Consider the following 20,035-nt stretch of genomic DNA (forward strand, 5'->3'; position numbering starts at 1 on the left):
GACGTGCTCCTGAAAAATCAGTGATATTCATCACACCGAGCGTTGAGCAGTAGTCCTGACTTGTGCGTGCTTATCTTATCCTGCTGGCGAAGGATTTGATATAGCCGCTCCTCCAGCCGGTACGAAGGCCAGTTGTAAACTCGTTCTTCGTGCTACTAGGTGGTGGGTCGTGACCATCTTGGCCCAGGATTGGTCTGCAGCTCCGACCTGAAAGACATGTTCTTAAGAACAGATCTCTACATTCCGCACCGCAGGCCATCCTGTGGGTTGCGTGTAAGGGTGGAGTATCAGTACAGTGTCCTTCCCTTCGAGTGCTCCAGAGCCTGTTGGGTCTTCAGGTCAACTGGAAGAGAGTAATCTCGCCCACGGGCTTAGTATCTCTTTTTCAGTTTTGGAGATGGACTCGGTCTAACACGTCTCTCCAATGAGAATGTGTTCAGCTGGTGGTTGAAGTGAGAAAGGGTCCCACTGGAAGAACTTTCAGAGGCTCCTGGGGTATATGGTAGTTGCAGCCATTGGCTTCCTCCATATGTGACCGCTTCAGCGCTAGCTTCATGATCGAGTCCCGAGGTGACCGTGGCAGAGCAGCTCACCCTGTGTGACTATAGTTCATCCCGGTCTGCTGCCAAACCCTCTTCAACAGAGGGGCCATGTACATGGGCGTGTTTTAACGGGGGCCTGGGCGACCCCCGACTACACGGGCATTCGTGCCTCGAGTTGTTAGACATGGCAACCGCTGCTGTCACAACTCACCCGTCACCTCCTCCTTGGAGTCAGAAGCTTCTGAGGACGCTTTGTTCCACTCTTCCCGCTTTACTCAATCGTGCCGCCATCGAGCCTAACGAGAGTTATAGCCAGGGCAAGTGGAGACTCCATCCCCTGGGTCCAGCTGGGCTCATGACCATTCCGGGGCCGCTCAGTTGCCCACCCGGTTTCATCTTTCCGCCAGTGTTTGTGTAAACCTAGCGGACTACCCTGGGACAAACACTGGGTCTCAGCTGCCCCAGGGGCCCACAGAAATGCGTTTTAACCCCAGTGAGCCTTCTAAGAGTGACTGCGACTCATGGTCGCCTTGCGCCTGCTCAAGTCAGTGAAATCATCACACTTCATGTTGAGCAGAATTGCTCCCGAAACTCAGTGAAGTTCATCGCACTCAGGTGTTGAGCAGCAATGCTCCTGTAGCTCAGTGAGTTCATCACACTCAGGTGTTGAGCAGAAATGCTCCTGTAGCTCAGTGAATTCGTCACACGCAGTGCTGAGCAGAAATGCTCCTGGTGCTCAGTGTAGTTCTTCGCACTCAAGTGTTGAGCAGAAATGCTCCTGAAGCTCAGATAGTTTATCACACTCAGGTGTTGAGGAGGAATGCTCCTGAAGCTCAGTGAACTTGTCACACTCAAGTGCTGAGCAGAAATGCTCCTGTCGCTCAGTGAGGTTCTTCGCACTCAAGTGTTGAGCAGAAATGCTCCTGAAGCTCAGTGAACTTGTCACACCCAAGTGCTGAGCAGAAAATGCTCCTGAAGCCCAGTGATCTTCACATGTTGTGTTGAGCAATGCTCCTGTCTTTTGCGCCCGTCGCTTGCACCTACGTGCCAAGTCAGGAGAGGAACAGGTCTTCATAGTTGCCCCTTATTGGCCCAACTGGACCTGGTTCCCATCAACAGCCTTCCTGACTTCCCCTGAAAACTCTTTCGGGGACGGGGCACGATGGCACACGCGTTCTGCCCCCGGAGATTCCGGGCGGTCTTATATCGGAACGCGGAGGTTCAGGTGGCTATCACAAGAACATGTGATAGATACCATCACTTCTGCGAGCACCCCCTAGAATTGGGTAGCGTGCTTACGCCTTTAGAAGTGGAACCTAGTCGTTGAGTGCGTCTTCTCTCCAGAGGAGATCCTGAAGCTTTCGATCACTTCAGTGCTCTCTTTCCTGCAAAATGGGTTGCAGTAGGCTGTTTTCCTTCACCCTCAGGATGATGTTGCCTCGGTGTTTAAACGACGCTCATCGTGTTGCAGAAGTATGCAGAAGCACGTTCTGATCGTCAGGTTCCTGAGGAGCAAGGTCTTGTAAATCCTTGTGTCCCTCTTTATCCTCTTGGGCCTTGTCCCTGGTGCGACTGCACTGCAGAGACCGCCCCTGAGCCACTGCAGGCAGTGAGTTAAAAAATCTGTTATATCAGTTCTCCTGCTCGCGTGGTCCCTACTAGAGGGTAGGGACTTGCTCGCTTTCGGTCAACGTATTGTGCCTGGAGTCTGGACCGGCTAACTCTCACAAGCTGAGACCCCGGCTCGGATTGTGCCCAAGGTTCCTACCTCTCCCGTAATAGGAGTAGGTGGTGAGCCTGCAAGCGCTGCCCTGGAGGAGGCAGATCCAGCCCTGGCTTCTCTGTCCGTTCGCTTGGACGTGTACAGAATGCAAGTCATAGACCTCAGACCAGCTCTACAAATATCTGTTGGAATTCAGCAGAGAGGGAAGGCTGTTTCCATGCAAAGTTGCACTTAGATCCGAGATGCAACATGTCCACTTAGGTGTTGAGCTCCTCTATGATGAGTGTAAAGTGCTCCGCCTGGGCGTTGACGATATGCTTTGCTAAAACAGATTCTAGAGTTGGGGGCTGGACGACACCTAGTTGAACCGCTGCTTCCCGTGGGCTCCCTTCTCATGAAGCCAGTTTCACCGTGAGCCCGGTTCAAGTGTCGGCTTGCTGCGCCATTCCCCTCCTATGGACTGGATACGTGCGCCTTTCTACTCCGGTGAGTTCCCTTAAAATTTTGAACCCTGTTGAGTTCCTCCTCACCCCTCCGACGTCGGACGTGCGGAACGTCTGGTGTTAGGCCTACCACTCGTAAGCAGTGTGGAACCTGTGTTAGGCTGGGTCCATATGTTGCGGTCCCTTCGGCGACCCCATATGTGTATTCTTCCACGGTACGGCTCCCTGCGGTGAGCCCGTGTCTTCCCTCGGCAGAGTCTCTCTGCCGTCACTGTCCCGTGTGTCCCCCCCGTCTTAGGCTGGAGCCACCCCAGTGACATTCCATATGTTAGACTGCCCGGTTTCTGCCCAGTTCATATGTGTATTTTCCACGTTACCTCCCTCTGGGTTGGACGTGGCTTCCGCAGCGTCCCTTCCTTCCAATGTACGGGGAACGCTTTCCCAGTGGTCCTGTAGGAACAGCAGTGACTTCCCTGGCCTAACCCCTGTCCTTCCCCGCCTTAAATTTGCGGGGGCATCAGGAGGCTTTGGTTTAGGCACTGGAAGGTGGCAGCGTTAGTGGCGCGTTCAAAGGGTGATCCCAATTCAGTCGACGTCGACTACGTCTGACTTTATCGACTGAAAGGGAACGTCCTGGTTGCGTATGCAACCCACCGTTCCCTGAAGGAGGGAACGGAGGACGTAGTCCCCTTGCCACTACCGCTGGACCACCGCTGACCCCGGGTTACTCTCGGCTCCTCAGCGAAAAGCAACTAGTGCGTGCATCCACTTCCGTATTTATACCCGCGCCACGGGGGCGGAGTGTGTGATGCGAATCACGCACGCGAATTACATTGGCTCGTTCAATAGTACTCGAAGAAGACAGGCTCTCTAGCGAGATCCCAATTCAGTCGACGTCGACTACGTCCTCCGTTCCCTCCTTCAGGGAACGGTGGGTTGCATACGCAACCAGGACGTTCTGAGTCATAAGACTGCTCTGAGTGCTGGGGTGGCTGTTTTGTTTTCAAAGACTTGTCTACCAATATCGTATGATGTTACAGAAGTAGTAAAAGGTAGACTAATTAAGATAATGGCAAAGTTTGAAAATGTTAATATGAAATTGATTAATGTCTATGCGCCTGTAAAATCAACAGAAAGAATGTTGTTTTTTGAAAATGTATGTGATAGCATAAAGCAATGTAATACAGAAAATATTTTAGTACTGGGTGGAGATTTTAATTGTACAAGTAATGACTTAGACAGAAATCATATGGAGCCTCATATGGCTTCAAGAAGTAAATTAATAAATGTGATCAAAACTGGTCAACTTTGTGATGTGTGGAGAACTTTTCATTGCGATGAAAGACAGTATACTTGGGCTCATGTGAAAGAAAACAGCATTTCTTTAGCAAGATTAGATCTTTTTTATTGTTTTAAATATCAGAAACAATGTTTTAAATCTTGTGATATTTGTCCTGTTGGTTTCTCTGACCACTCAATGGTAGTAGCATATGTTTTTATTAATTCTGTTAAATATAAGAGTGCCTACTGGCATTTTAATAGTGCTTTACTTGAAGATTCTCACTTTTGTAAGTGTTTTTCTTTTTTTTGGTTGGGGTGGAAGTCTAAAAAGTCTTCTTTTACATCTCAACAACAGTGGTGGGAGATTGGGAAGGTGCAAATACAGAAACTTTGTAATCAGTACACTTTCAATGTTACTAGAGACATGGTTCAATCCACGAGAAGTCTTGAGATGGATATTGTTGAACTGCAGACGTTAAATGAAGCCTCTGCAAATCAAAATCAATTGCGGGCCCTTAAAGGAAAAAAAGCAGCCTTAGCAGATCTATTAGGTACAAGGTCTCAGCTTTCCCAGTTGGTTAGATCCAGATTTCAAAGTCTTTCTGAAATGGATGCCCCGTCCAAGTTCTTCTTCAGTTTAGAAAGAAAAAATGGCCAAAGAAAAAGTATTCAGTGTTTACGGGCGGAAGATGGGAAAGCTCTGACTGAGGCCGCTGATAATCGGAAAAGGGCTGTCGGGTTTTATAAAGAGCTGTATTCCAAAAGTGTGGTGGATGGCCAGTTAATGGCTGAATTTGTGTCCAATCTATCAAAAATAAATGAAGATTCATATGCAGAACTGAAATGTCCCTTAACAAAAGACGAATTGTTTAATGCCTTGCAGAGTATGAAGAATGGAAAAGCACCCGGATTGGATGGGTTGCCTGTTGATTTTTACAAGGCATATTGGCATTTGTTGGGAGATGATTTACTTATGGTTTTAAGTGATAGTTTGGACAAAGGACAACTGCCACTAAGCTGCAGAAGAGCTGTTTTGACTTTGCTCCCCAAGAAAGGGGATCTCAAAGAAATAAAAAATTGGAGGCCAGTTTCTTTATTATGCACTGATTATAAGATTTTATCAAAAGCTTTGGCAAACAGACTGAAGAATGTAATTGGACAGATTATACATTTAGATCAATCCTATTGTGTACCTAATAGATCAGTTGTGTATAATATATCCTTAATTCGAGATATTTTGGAAGTGTCTAGACTGTTTGGGAAAAGATGTGGCCTAATTTCCCTAGATCAAGAAAAGGCTTTTGATCGGGTGGATCATCAGTTTTTATGGCACACGTTTGAAACTTTTGGTTTTCCACCTGCCTTTACTGCCTTGATTAAAGTGCTCTATGGAAATATTGAAAGTCTATTGAAAATAAATGGTTTGAGTTGCCCTTTTAAAATACAAAGGGGGATTAGACAAGGATGTGCCTTGTCAGGTATGCTTTACACCATAGCAATAGAACCCATGTTAAACAAAAAATTAGGACTCAATTAGATGGGTTTACATATGAGAGTACAGTTCCACCTATAAAGTTATCAGCATATGCAGATGATGTTTTAGTTTTAACCAGTGGACAGAATGATGTTGACAAGCTGGTTGATATTGTTAACATTTATGCAAAAATCTCATCTGCAAAAGTTAATTGGACCAAAAGTTCAGCATATAGAGTTGGGAAATGGAATGAAGGAGAACTGGTATTACCAGGTGAATTGGTTTGGTCACAAAGAGGTTTGAAATATCTTGGAATTTTTTTGGGTGATGAAATAATAATGCAAAAAAACTGGGAAAATATTCTTGAGAATGTAGGAGGAAAACGTGAAAGGTGGAAATGGCTTTTACCTAAAATGTCTTTTAAGGGGAGAGCATTGATTATTAATAATTTAGTAGCCTCCTCATTATGGCACAGGTTAACAGTTCCCCTTCAGGGACTACCGCTGCGTGTAATCGCAGTGGGAACGCCCTCCAGCGTAACGCGTCTGAAGCATGAATGAAATCAGTCAATGGAGAGATGGAGCGTCATAGCGAGTGACGTCATCGACCAGGAAGCTATAAATATCCCCTGAGCACACAATACGCCAGCTTTTTGTTACTTCAGCAAGCTCTGTGTGTGTCTGAAATCTAGCGATTGTGTTTGTCTGTTTAGACAGGAGTTTCTCACTATATATATATATATATATATATATATATATATATATAAAAAAACCAATATGAGTGTCAAAGTGACGAGCGAGCAATATAGAAAGTGTGTTTCGTACACGATACATCACGGGTGGGGATACACATCAGCTGTGTGTTGCTTGTTTGGGATTGCTGCATGCCCAGTCGGCTCTCGAGGGGGTCGATTGTGAGCATTGCGAGCGTTTTCCCTTGAGAACTCTGCGCTCGCGGCGATCGCTCTTCGAGGAGAGTGGTTTGCTGCGAGCTCCCCGAGGCTCGGGTCCCGCTTCTGTTGAGGCAGAGCGGCGGCGCTTGTCTTGGGGCTCGCAGATGGATCTCACTGGCGACGTTGAGACGGGCTCCGCCCTATCTCAGCTATCTCCAGCGAGATCTACTGCCTCTCACCTGGGTTAGACCTGCTTCAAATAGAATTTATACTAACCAGTCTAATGCTTATGGAAACATTTTTGGTGCAAAAGCTTCAGGGTACGTGACCATGCCGAAGGCAGAGGAGACACTCTCCAGCTATCTCTCTCCTGCTTCGTCATCTTCACTTAAAGCACCGGCTCTGCCCTCTAAGCCACTAAAAAAAAAAAATACTTCTGTGTTAGTGGGGAAGGTTACTCGGCGCACTATGGCCATTATGCAGGCTTATCAGGCTGACCTGCTTAAAGATGCTTGTGAGGGGGTGACATTTCTGTGGATATAATTAATGAGCTCAGGCAGACTGCTGATCTCACTCTCCGGGCCACCAAGGAGACCGCTAATTCTATCGGCCGGTCTATGGCATGGTGGCCACAGAGAGACACTTGTGGTTGACTCATACCTCTATGAAGGAGAAACATAAGACTCTCCTTTTAATGCTCCAGTTTCGCCAGCGGGCCTCTTCGGTGACGCTCTTCACTCTGTCACGGAGAGGTTCCAGGAAGAGAAGAAACAGGCGGCTGCTTTTCAGAAATGTATGCCCCTTAAAGTGAGTGTCGCTGGGGCTGCTGAGCGAGGGCAGTCCCAGCCGCCGAGTACTTCAAAAAGAGCGCAGCAGAAACGGAGTGTCGCGTCTCGTACCCCCCCGCAGAGAAACTGGAGGGACGAGGCGGGGCGCTCTCCGGCGCGACCTTCTCGGGGTAGGGCTGATCTGAGGACAGTCATTATCGCAAAGAAGGCCGCGTCGAAAAAATCCTGACGTGCTGAACGTCAGGACTCTGAGGGTGGTCCCCATCGTGGAAGACTTGAGTTCACTGCACAAAAACACGGTGCCCTGTCTTTCCCGATGCCCTCAGGGGTCTGCTCTACTAACCCTGCCTATACAGGGCGTAGAGAGACTCGGCGAGCGATTTCCCGAGGGACGCTCGCCCCCTCCGAGGAGGGTTGTGGAGTGCCCAGACCAGCTGTTCCCTGCCAGTACGTTACAGGGCGCTGTGTCTGTCACTCGGGATGTTCATCCAGAGGCCAGCCTCGAGAGGCTGGTTCCCTTAGCGAAAGGAGCTATAGAGCGGGTTCCTCCACCCAGCAGGGAGTTAGGATACTACAGCCAGTTCTTCATCTTTCCGAAAAAAGATGGAGGGCTGCGTCCCTTTCTAGATCTGCATCTCTTAAATCGCGCTGTAGGGAAGCTCAAATTCAAGATGCTCACTCTCAAGCAGATCGTGTCAAATCAGATCCGAGGACTGGTTCGTCACGATAGATCTAAAGGACGCTTACTTCCACGTATCTATGCTACCTCAACACAGGAAGTTCCTGAGGTTCGCTTTCGGGGGCGAAGCTTACCAATAACAGGTTCTTCCGTTCGGCCTAGCACTGTCACCCCGCACGTTCACGAAGTGTATGGATGCGGCTATAGCCCCGCTGAGGCTGCAGGGCATCCGTATTCTGAACTATATAGACGATTGGTTAATTCTAGCTCAATCAGAACAACAGGCGGTTCGGCATCGAGATGTCGTTCTTGCTCACATCAAGAGGTTGGGGTTGAGGCGCAACGCCAAGAAGAGTGTTCTTTCTCCATTACAGAGAACCACTTTTCTCGGTGTAGTGTGGGATTCGACGACGATGCAGGCACAGTTGTCACCTGCTCGTGTTGCTTCGATTCTCGCCGCAGTAGATCAGGTCAAGCTAGGCCAGTCATCCACTGTAAAACAGTTCCAGAGACTGTTAGGTCTCATGGCAGCTGCGTCCAACGTGATACCTTTTGGCCTCCTGCACATGAGACCGTTACAGTGGTGGCTCAGAACCAGGGGATTCTCCCCGAGGGGAAATCCGCTTCGCATGATCATGAGTTCGCGACGGTGTCAACGCGCCCTGGTTATGTGGAAAGATCCTCGGTTTCTGTCCCAAGGCCCTGTGTTGGGAGCTCCTTGTCGTCGCGTCATGCTAACGACAGATGCCTCTCTCACGGGATGGGGGGCGATCATGATTGGTCGACCAGCTCAGGGTCTTTGGGAGGACCGTCACCGTCTATGGCACATAAATTGTCTAGAGATGTTGGCAGTGTTTCAGGCTCTGAAACATTTCCTCCCAGACCTAAGGGGCCACCATGTTCTTGTCCGGTCAGACAACACATCGGTGGTCTCTTATATCAACCATCAGGGGGGTCTGCGTTCTCGCCCACTTTACAAACTGGCACGTCAGATCCTTCTATGGTCCCAGGGGAAAATTCTTTCTCTGAGAGCTATTTATCTCCCGGGGTATTTAAATCAGGGGGCAGACATCCTGTCGAGGCAGGGGCCGAGGCCCGGGGAATGGAGTCTTCACCCCGAGGTGGTGGAGCTCCTATGGGAACATTTTGGTCGTGCCGAGGTAGACCTATTTGCTTCCCCAGAGACATCACACTGTCCACTGTGGTTCTCTCTCAGCCTGCCAGCCCCACTGGGGTTGGACGCGATGGTACATCTGTGGCCGAGGTCACGTTTGTACGCTTTTCCCCCGAACACTCTGCTCCCGGGAGTTCTGGAGAGGGTTCGCCGGGACGGGCTCAGTCTTCTGCTAATAGCCCCGTTCTGGCCGGCCCGAGTATGGTTTGCGGACCTAGTGTCTCTCCTCGACGGCTCTTACCTGGAGATACCGATCAGGAGAGATCTACTCTCTCAGGCGAGTGGGTCGATCCTTCACCCCCGCCCAGAACTATGGAGGCTGTGGGCTTGGCCTCTGAGGGGGCCCAGCTCATAGATTCTGGTCTCTCGACTGAGGTCGTTGAGACCATTCTCCAATCCAGAGCTCCCGCCACGAGGAAGTTATATGCCGCGAGGTGGAAACTTTTCACCTCTTGGTGTGGAGAGCGCCAGCAAGACCCAGTTAACTGCCCGGTTGGTACAGTGCTGGATTTCCTGCAGGACCGTCTCTCCACAGGGTTATCCCACTCCACACTGAAGGTGTACGTGGCGGCCTTAGCTGCTTACCACGCCCCTTCGAGCGGAGGTTCTCTCGGGAGACACCCACTTATATATCGCTTCCTTCGTGGCGCCTTGAGGCTGAGGCCTGCAGTTCGCACGAGGGTACCAGCTTGGGATCTGGCGATCGTCTTAGTAGGTCTCTCCCTAGCTCCTTTCTAGCCCATCGGGGAAGTTTCGGAAAAGTTTCTTACGCTAAAGACTATCCTTCTTCTCGCTATCTCATCTCTAAGATGAATTGGAGATATTCAAGCACTTTCGGTGGCTCCCTCGTGCCTGGAATTTGCTCCTGGTATGGATAAGGCCTTTCTCTGTCCGAGACCAGGTTATGTTCCTAAGGTGCCAACTACTTTTGTTAGACCTATAGTTCTGCAGGCTTTCTGTCCTCCGCCTTTTCTGACGTCAGACCAGAAGTGACTTAATTTGCTGTGCCCCGTTAGGGCTTTAGATGCTTATGTCCACAGAGCTGCCCTGTGGAGGAGATCGGAACAACTGTTTGTCTGTTTGGGTCACCTAAGAAAGGGTGTCCGGCATCTAAGCAAAGGATGAGCAAGTGGGTGGTCGAGGCCATCTCGCTTGCTTACGGTTCGGCCCATCAGCCTTCACCTCTGGCTGTAAGGGCTCATTCCACCAGGAGTATGGCTGCCTCTACAGCTCTTCTTTCAGGAGCTTCTCTTCAGGACGTTTGTGATGCGGCAGGCTGGTCCTCACCGCACACTTTCGTTAGATTTTATTCCCTTGATCTTAGCTCCACTCCCGGGGCTCAGGTTCTCTCGTCGGTTTGAGTCTCCTAATGACACAAGACGGGGATTTGGTCGTATGGGGATGTGGGTATTGCGTTCCCACTGCGATTACACGCAGCGGTAGTCCCTGAAGGGGAACGTCCCGGGTTACGTATGTAACCCTAGTTCCCTTTCGTTGTCACTCCGAGTTACGTCGGATGACGACGAATGGGGTTTCGCTTAGAAAGCCTATCAACTTCGAGTATTACAAAACGAGCCAATGGCAAAGAAATGCCATGGGTCTGCGGAATTTGCATGGCGTAACTCCGCCCCACCTCGTGGGTATAAAAGGAGGAAGCCGGCAGCAAGCAGATATGTTTTCGCTTCGGAGCCAAGTGTATTCTTCTCTCCACAAGCCATCTCTGAATTGTCAGCTTTACAAACGAGTACCTCGAGTGTTGGTGTGACGGCGATCTACGGCGAGAGCGTGCTTCCTGCTGATCTGTTGCAGTGGTCTGCCAGTCGGTGCGTTTCTCCCCGGGTGCTTCAACACTTGAGTTTTCTCTCACTAAAAGAGCTTACACGTGGCACGTCTTTTTAAAGACGGCTCGCCCGTGCATTTCTGGTTGCAGCGGACTGGTATCGGACTCTGATGGGCACGAGCGCTGTCTAGTGTGTTTGGGCTTTGATCAGGCTTGAACAGCGCTCGTGGGTGACTCATGTTCTCGCTGGGAACGTGATCATCGCGTCATAAATAGGTCGAGACTCTGTGAACTCGCAAGAGTGAGAGTCCCCTCATCCACCCCCCGATCTTCGGCTGGTGGCCAGGGTGACCTGAGGGTTACGGTCTGGATCTAGGCGCCGACTATGTGTCCGTGTCCCCAGCCCCCCTCTTCAATGACGGTGCCCGCTAGTGAACTGCTGATTCCCGCGAGTCTACCCTCTGGTGGCCCGCGTGTTTCAGTTGAAGCTACAGAGGAAGATGCCATGTCTGTTGCAGCATCACTAGGTGGGTTTGAGTCTTCTGGAAGTGAGGGCTCGTCACAGCTGCCACCTTCCGGTGTGCATACGGCTGTGCCTGAGTCTGATCCGGAGATGACGACCATGCTTTCCTGGGACGATGGGTTTTGGGTAAGGCCGCCGACCCTCGTCCACGGCAAACCCCAATACCTCTCTTCCCGGACGTGCATGATGAGATCTCGAAGTCCAAGAAGACCCCCTTGTCTTCTCGGGACCGCTCGCTGATCTCATCCGCCTTTCCTCCCCTCGATGGGGCCGCTGCCCATGGGTACACTGGGGTTCCCCCGGCTGAACGCTCTGTTGCGATGCTATGTGTCCTCAGAGTGCTTCTTCTCGGCGCAATCCTAAGCACCCGCCCGTGGCCTGTAGTTTTTCGTCTACGCTTGTGGCGAGATCCTATAGCGCCACGGGACTGGCAGCCGCCTCACTGCATGCCATGGTCATTCTGCTGGTCCACCTGACCCAGATGCTCATGGACCTGCACGAGGGCGGGACTGACCCAGGGCTCTTCACTGAGCTGCGCGTCCCTGGGTCAGGTGATGCTCACCAGTCTGTGGCTGAACCTGTCTGATGTGCTGGATGTCGCGCGGACCCGTCTGTCCGACATTCCCATATCCCAGGTCGGCCTCTTCGGCGGTGCGGTTGAGGGCTTGCCCAACAGCTCTCAGCCGCCCATGAGCAGAGTGAGGTTGATTCTGTCCCGACGGCCCCGCCGTCCGCTCAGATCCCTCGTCTGCCCACCGCCGAAGGCGCCCTCCCGCGGCTCCCACCCCGCCCGTTCACGGGCCGGCTCTGGGGGCCGCGGGCGGACGCCACAGCCCTCTCCAGCCCCGCCCCCCGCTACACGCCGGGTTAAGCGGCGCTCGTGAGACGGGCACCTCGGCGATGGAGCAGACTGAGGTTGATTCTGTCCCGACGGCCCCGCCGTCCGCTCAGATCCCTCGGTCTGCCCACTGCCGAGGGCGTCCCCCCGCGGCTCCCACCCCGCCCGTTCACCCGGGTCGCTCTGGAGGCCGCGGTCGGACGCCACAGTCCTCTCCAGCCCCGCACCCCGCTACACGCCGGGTTAAGCGGCGCTCTTGAGTTGGGCTCCTCAGAGATGGGACTCAGTTCTTTCCAGGAGTTGGTAGCAGGACCACTCCTTTCCCCGGGGAGGGCCGGGGAAGAATCCTTATTCTCCAAAGAGCTGATTCTCCCGTCTCTGAGCACAGAGTTCTCGGACGTCACAGAGCGCCGCCCACAAGCCGTCCTCTCCTCGTCCCCCTCTGTCCCAGAGGTGGTTGACATGGCGTGCCGTCCACGGACCGCTTCGCCGCTGTCCCCCTCTGTCGCCAGACCCCTGGCAGAGCAGGCCCCCGCGGGACGACCAGCCTGGTCCTCCCCTGGCCCCCTCTGCCAGGGCGCGGTTGCTAACTGTGCCCCCTCTCCGGGCCGCTATGCCGTCCACATCTGGGCCAGTTACTCCGCTTCGCTGCCCCTCCGGGGGGACGCCTGTGGCTCGCATGATCCCGTTGGTTCAGTTCCTGGGAGCCTGGCTAGAGCTTCCCCGTCTGTCCCACTGGATCGTGCGTACCGTCAGGCTCGGCTATGCGATTCAGTTCGCACGGTCTCCTCCCCGCTTCTGGGGAGTCCGCTCCACTTTGGTTGGTGGCAATGCCCCTATCATGAGAGCAGAGATTGCCACCCTGCTGGCGAAGGGTGCAATCGAGACTGTCCCTCCAGCCGAGATGAGGTCCGGCTTCTACAGCCCCTACTTCATTGTCCCCAAGAAGACCGGTGGGTTACGGCCAATCCTGGACTTGCGCGTGCTGTACCGCTCCCTTCACCGGATGCCGTTCAAGATGCTCACCGCCAAATGCGTTTTCGAATGCATACGGCCCCAGGATTGGTTTGCAGCGATCGACCTGAAGGACGCCTACTTTCATGTCTCCATTCTTCCTCGACACACCGTTCCTCCGGTTTGCTTTCGAGGGGCAGGCATACCAGTACGCGGTTCTCCCTTTCGGGCTAGCCCTGTCTCCTCGCATCTTCATGAAGGTCGTCGAGGCGGCCCTTGTTCCCCTTCGAGAACAAGGGGTTCGCATCCTGAGTTATATCGACGACTGGCTGATCCTAGCTCACTCTCGAGATCAGGTTTGCGAGCACAGGGACCTAGTGCTTCGGCACCTAGCCCGTCTGGGCCTTCGGGTCAACTGGGAGAAGAGCAAACTTTGCCCCGTGCAGAGGATCTCTTTTCTCGGTATGGACATCGACTCGGTCGCCATGTCCGCGCAGCTTATGAGCGAGCGCGCACAGTCACCGCTGACTTGCCTAAGACAATTCGAGGGCAAGAGTGCGGTTCCACTGAAACTTTTTCAGAGGCTCCTGGGGCATATGGCATCTGCAGCCGCGGTCACGCCGCTCGGATTGCTTCATATGAGACCGCTTCAGCTTTGGCTTCGCGACCGAGTCCCGAGGTGGGCATGGCAACACGGCACGTTCTGAGTACCAGTTACTCCGACCTGCCGTCAGTTCTTCACCCCGTGGGCGAACCTCGGTTTTCTCAGGGCCGGTGTCCCCCTGGCACGAGCTTCCCGGCATGTTGTTGTCTCAACAGATGCCTCCACCACGGGCTGGGGCGCCATGTGCAATGGACATGCTGCTGCGGGCTCCTGGACAGGACCCCAGCGGCTGTGGCATGTCAATTGCCTCGAGTTGTTGGCAGTACGCCTTGCCCTGCACCGCTTCCGGGCGTTGCTCAGGGGTCAACACGTACTAGTCCGTTCAGACAATACCGCCACTGTGGCGTACATCAACCATCAAGGTGGTCTACGCTCCCGCCGTATGTCACAACTCGCTCGCCACCTCCTCCTATGGAGTCAGAAGCATCTGAGGTCGCTTCGAGCCATCTTCATTCCCGGAGCGCTGAACTGTGCAGCCGACGAGCTCTCACGGCTTCAGCCCCTCCCTGGAGAATGGCGACTCCATCCCCAGTCGGTTCAGCTGATTTGGGACCAGTTCGGGGACGCGCAGATAGATCTGTTTGCCTCTCACGACTCGACCCATTGCGCCCAGTTCTATTCCCTGACCGAGGGCACGCTCGGCACGGATGCTCCGGCGCACAGCTGGCCGCAGGGCCGCAAGTATGCGTTTCCCCCAGTGAGCCTTCTTGCGCACACTTTGCGCAAGGTCAGGGAGGACGAGGAGCAGGTCATTCTGGTTGCCCCTTACTAGCAACCGGACCTGGTTCCCCGAACTAGTACTCCTCGCGTCAGCACCTCCCTGGCCGATCCCTCTGAGGAAGTACCTTCTTTCTCAGGGCCCTATGGCACCCTCGTCCCGATCTTTGGAACCTCCACGTGTGGCTCCTGGATGGGACGAGGCAGGTTTGAGTACCCTACCACCAGCGGTGGTGGCTACCATCACTTCCGCTAGAGCGTCGTCCACGAGACACGTCTATGCGTTGAAGTGGAACCTCTTCGTCAACTGGTGCTCTTCTCACCGAGAAGACCCCCGGAGATGCTCGATCAGTGTTGTGCTTTCCTTCCTTCAACAGGGGCTGGAGCGAAGGCTGTCTCCCTCCACCCTGAAGGTCTATGTTGCCGCCATTGCCGCACATCATGACCTCATCGAAGGTAAGTCGGTGGGGAAGCACGACCTGGTCATCAGGTTCCTGAGAGGAGCGAGGAGACTAAATCCTCCTCGTCCTCCTCTCGTTCCCTCTTGGGACCTCTCAGTGGTTCTAACTGCCCTGAAGAGTGCTCCCTTTGAGCCCCTGCAATCAGTCGAGCTTAAGTTCCTGTCTATGAAGACAGCGCTCCTGGCTGCACTGGCCTCCATCAAGAGGGTTGGGGACCTGCACGCATTCTCCGTTGACGAAGCGTGCCTGGAATTTGGGCCGCTTCCTCTCACGTGATCCTGAGACCCCGGCCTGGATACGTGCCCAAGGTTCCTACCACTCCCTTTCGGGACCAGGTGGTGAACCTGCAAGCGCTGCCCTCGGAGGAGGCAGACCCAGCCTTGGCACTGCTCTGTCCAGTACGCGCTCTCCGCGCCTATGTAGACAGAACGCAGTGTTTCAGGACCTCAGACCAGCTCTTTGTCTGTTATGGTGGGAAGCTGAAGGGAAAGGCTCTCTCCAAGCAAAGGTTGTCTCACTGGATAGTGGACACCATTGCTTTGGCTTACCAGCAGCAAGGTCGACCGTGCCCCCTTGGTGTGACTGCCCACTCCACCCGGAGTGTGGCGTCCTCTTGGGCTCTGCCGCATGGCGCCTCGCTAACAGACATCTGCAGAGCTGCAGGCTGGGCGACACCTAACACATTCGCCAGATTCTATAATCTCCGAGTGGAGCCTGTGTCCTCTCGTGTACTCGCTTCAACCAGCTAGTACCGGACCCGCTCAGGTGTCTTCGCTTGCTCGCCATTCCACTCCACGGACTGGATACGTGCGATATTTTCCTCAGGTGAGCTTTTCCGAAAGCCCTGAGCTCCTCCAGCACTCCTGACGTCGGCGCCAGTGTCTATTGCCTGCGCGTCGGCTAGGTGCCTCCCGTGTGCATGGTCCCTCCTCTGAGCGACCCCCAAATGTGTATTTCCACTGTAAGCCTCTCTGAGCGTGTGTCTTTCCCTTGGCAAGCCACCTTGCCACCCCTGGGGTTGAAATATTCCACCTGCGGCTGGACACCCCAGTGTTTTCCATATGCTTCCTTCGGGTCATATGTGTATTCTCTAAGTCCCCCCCCCCTCCGGGCTGGCATTAATTGCATACTTCCCCTAAGCTTGGGATATGCTTCCCAGTGTACCATGGTATTCCTGTGATAAATGGAGTCCTTTTTCCAGGCTGACAGGGATCTCGATTTACGCAGGGCACTGGAAGACAGCTGAGAAGGTGGCATGATTAGACTGGTAACCCCATTCGTCGTCATCCGACGTAACTCGGAGTGACAACGAAAGGGAACGTCTACGGTTACGTATGTAACCCTCGTTCCCTGAGTAGGGAACGGAGACGTTATGTGGGGATCGCCTGAGCTCAGTCTTGGCTCCTCAGCGAAGAAACATATCTGCTTGCTGCCGGCTTCCTCCTTTTATACCCGCGAGGTGGGGCGGAGTTACGCCATGCAAATTCCGCAGACCCATGGCATTTCTTTGCCATTGGCTCGTTTTGTAATACTCGAAGTTGATAGGCTTTCTAAGCGAAACCCCATTCGTCGTCATCCGACGTAACGTCTCCGTTCCCTACTCAGGGAACGAGGGTTACATACGTAACCGTAGACGTTCCCCGAAGGGACGGACGCTGCGTGTCCTGCCATACTCCCGGCATCCCCTTGGGTCACTTGCTTCAGTAACTTTAAGCTGGCGTATTGTGTGCTCAGGGGATATTTATAGCTTCCTGGTCGATGACGTCACTCGCTATGACGCTCCATCTCTCCATTGACTGATTTCATTCATGCTTTAGACGCGTTACGCTGGAAGGCGTTCCCACTGCGATTACACGCAGCGTCCGTCCCTTCGGGGAACTAGGGTTACATACGTAACCCGGGACGTTTTAGAGCCTCCTGAAGGGGTTCTTGGAAAAATACAGGCCAAAATGATCAACTTCTTTTGGGATAAACTACATTGGTTACCGAGGAGTGTTCTGTACCTTCCAAAGGAAGAAGGGGGACAAGGGGTTGTTGACCTTGTAAGCAGGAAAGTAGCGTTCAGGCTACAGTTTGTCAAAAATTTTTTATACAGTCCCAGTATTTCGTGGTTTGGACCGGCCTGTTGCCTTTTGAGTAAGGTTGGTGGGTGGGGTTTTAGAAGAAATATCTTCTGGACAGATTGTAGGAGTTTTAATTTGAAGTCCATCTCTTCCTTCTATGAAAGTGTAAGAAAAGCATGGTGTATGGTACAGGTCAAAAGAACATTGTCATATCAGTCACTGTTTTGGTTTTTGGAGGATCCATCGATTAATGGTGCTCGACTCAATATGTGTGGAGATAAAACTGTGTGGTTGATGTAAGTTTTAACAAAAGCCAAAGTTGTCAAAATGAAAGACTTGATAGAAGTTGCTGGTATCACGTTGGACAATGCTGATGCACTCGCACAGAGTCTTGGAATTAAATCAACAAGGACAGTCTATTTTTTATTAAATAAGTGCAGAGAAAATTTGAGTGAAGAAGACTGGAATTTTTTGTCAAGTCAAACTCTTCCTGATGAAACGGATAATTTTCCCAGTATGGTGATATCTAAAAGTGTAATAGAAAATGAAAATGTTTTAATGACCCCAGAGAATTCGAGAGACATAATGTTTGATACAATGGGGGGAAAGAGTTTATATGCAGTTTGTGTGAAGGTGATAAATAAAGAGAAATTAAAACGGGCAGATACACCATGGAGAGATCATTTAAGTGTTGATTTTGATGTCAAACCATGTTGGGGCTCGTGTTACAAACCACCATTGACAAAAAATGTGGGTGATCTTCAATGGAGAATTTTACATGGAATTGTTGCGATGAATGCTTTTATTTCATTGTTGAATCCGAATGTGCAAGATAACTGTCCCTTTTGTGGTGAAAGAGAAACCATATTTCATTGTTTTATGCACTGTGAGAGACTAAGACCTTTATTTGGTTTATTGGAGGTTTTTTTTACAAATGTGGATGAAATATTTACAAGGATCGTGTTTATTTTTGGTTTTAAATTTTGTAAAGGAAAAATGAAGAAAGGACGGTTGTTAAACTTTATCCTAGGTCAAGCTAAAATGGCTGTTTATCTTAGTAGGAAATATGAAATTGCTGGTAGTAGTAAAAATGTTGAATTGTTGTTTAAGGGGCTTATAAAAGCAAGAATAAAACATGATTTTATTTTTTATTCTCATATGAGAAAATTGGAAATCTTTGAAGAGGTCTGGTGTGTACAAAGAATGTTGTGTTGGATTGAAAATGACACATTGCACTTCGTTGGAGATTTTGAGTAGGCCTAAATGTGATTGTATGTAAATGTAGTGTTTTTTTTTTGTTTTTTTTTTTTTTTTTTGTTTGTTGGATGTTAATAAATGTGTGTTAAATCTCAAAATCTCTCTCTCTCTCTCTCTCTCTCTCTCTCTCTCTCTCTCTCTCTCTCTCTCTCTCTCTCTTTCTTTCTTTCTTTCTAACTAATCTATATATCTTTCTAACCAATCATTCATTAAGTTGTTTCATTAAACTTTTTCTCTCTATCTATCTATCTATCTATCTATCTATCTATCTATCTATCTATCTATCTATCTATCTATCTATCTATCTATCTATCTATCTATCTATCTATCCATCCATCCATCCATCCATCCATCCATCCATCCATCCATACATCCATCCATCTATCTACAAACATCTATCTATCTATCTATCTATCTATCTATCTATCTATCTATCTATCTATCTATCTATCTATCTATCTATCTATCTATCTATCTATCTATCTATCTATCTATCTATCTATCTATCTACAAACATCTATCTATCTATTTATCTTCAAACTATTTTTATCTATCTATCTATCTATCTATCTATCTATCTATCTATCTATCTATCTATCTATCTATCTATCTATCTATCTATCTATCTATCTATCTATCTATCTATCTATCTATCTATCTATCTTTAAACTGTTTCTATTTATCTATCCCTTTCTACCAAATTTATCTTTCTAACTAATCTTTCTTTCTTTTTAACTAATCTTTATTTCTTTCTTCCTTACTAATCAATCTTTCTTTCTCTCTTTCTCTCTTTCTTTCTTTCTTTCTTTCTTTCTTTCTTTCTTTCTTTCTTTCTTTCTTTCTTTCTTTCTTTCTTTCTTTCTTTCTTTCTTTCTTTCTTTCTTTCTTTCTTTCTTTCTTTCTTTCTAACCAATCTATCTTTCTTCCTGACTAAGCTTTCTTTCTTTTTAACTAATTGTTCTTACAAATCAATTTTTCTCTTTCTTTCTGACTATTCTTTCTTTTTTACTCTTCTTTCTTTTTTGAAGTAATATTTTTTTATTTCTAACTAATCTTTTTCTTTCTTTCAATTTTTTCTTTTCTTTTTTACTTTTCTTTTCTTTCTTTTTTCAAACTAATCTTTTTTTCTTTCTTACTAATCTTTCTTTCTTTCAGAACTGATATTTTTTATTTTTTCAAACTGATCTTTCTTTCTTTCTAACTAATCCATCTTTGTTCTTTCTTTCTAACTATTCTTTCTTTTTTTCTAACATTTCTTTCTTTCTTTTTTACTTTTCTTTCTTTTTTACTTTTCGTTTCTTTCTTTTTTCATTCTAATCTTTCTTTCTTTCTAACTAATCCATCTTTCTTTCTTTCTTTCTTTCTTTCTTTCTTTCTTTCTTTCTTTCTTTCTTTCTTTCTTTCTTTCTTTCTTTTTTTTCTTTTTACTTTTGGTAACACTTTATTTCGATAGTCCACTTTAGACATTCAACTAACTATAAGTAACTTTGCGGGCTACATGTCAACTAACTGTCATTAGAGTATTAGTAGACTTTCTATTTAATATCTGCTAACACTTTATTTTGTTGGTCACCCAACAGATATTCTACTGACTATAAGTAACTTAGCAACTACAAGTCAACTTGTTCTCCTAACCCGAACCCTAACACCTAACCATAACCTACCAGTCTACTGACAGTCTACTACAGCCTACTAATAGTCTAATGAGAGTTAGTTGACATGTAGTTGAAAAGGTACTTATAGTTAGTAAAATGTCTAAAGTGACTATCGAAATAAAGTGTA

The 20,035-nt window shown here is 49.6% G+C and overlaps 1 protein-coding gene and 1 long non-coding RNA gene across 2 annotated transcripts in view; both read right to left on the reverse strand.

Moving 5' to 3' along the window:
* Nucleotides 1-20,035, reverse strand: part of prkcaa (protein kinase C, alpha, a) — a 407,934-nt gene that overhangs the window by 104,571 nt on the left and 283,328 nt on the right. The gene's annotated exons all lie outside the window — the stretch shown is intronic.
* On the reverse strand, nt 18,396-18,686 carry LOC143706847 (uncharacterized). The gene is made up of 2 exons (XR_013193039.1): nt 18,643-18,686; nt 18,396-18,498 (listed from the first exon to the last, which is right to left on the reverse strand). It is a non-coding gene; the product is annotated as an uncharacterized LOC143706847 (long non-coding RNA).

This window comes from Siphateles boraxobius, unplaced genomic scaffold (genome assembly GCF_051911475.1).
Source record: "Siphateles boraxobius isolate OS27281-9 unplaced genomic scaffold, OSU_SipBor_1 41, whole genome shotgun sequence".
Lineage (NCBI taxonomy): Eukaryota > Metazoa > Chordata > Actinopteri > Cypriniformes > Leuciscidae > Siphateles > Siphateles boraxobius.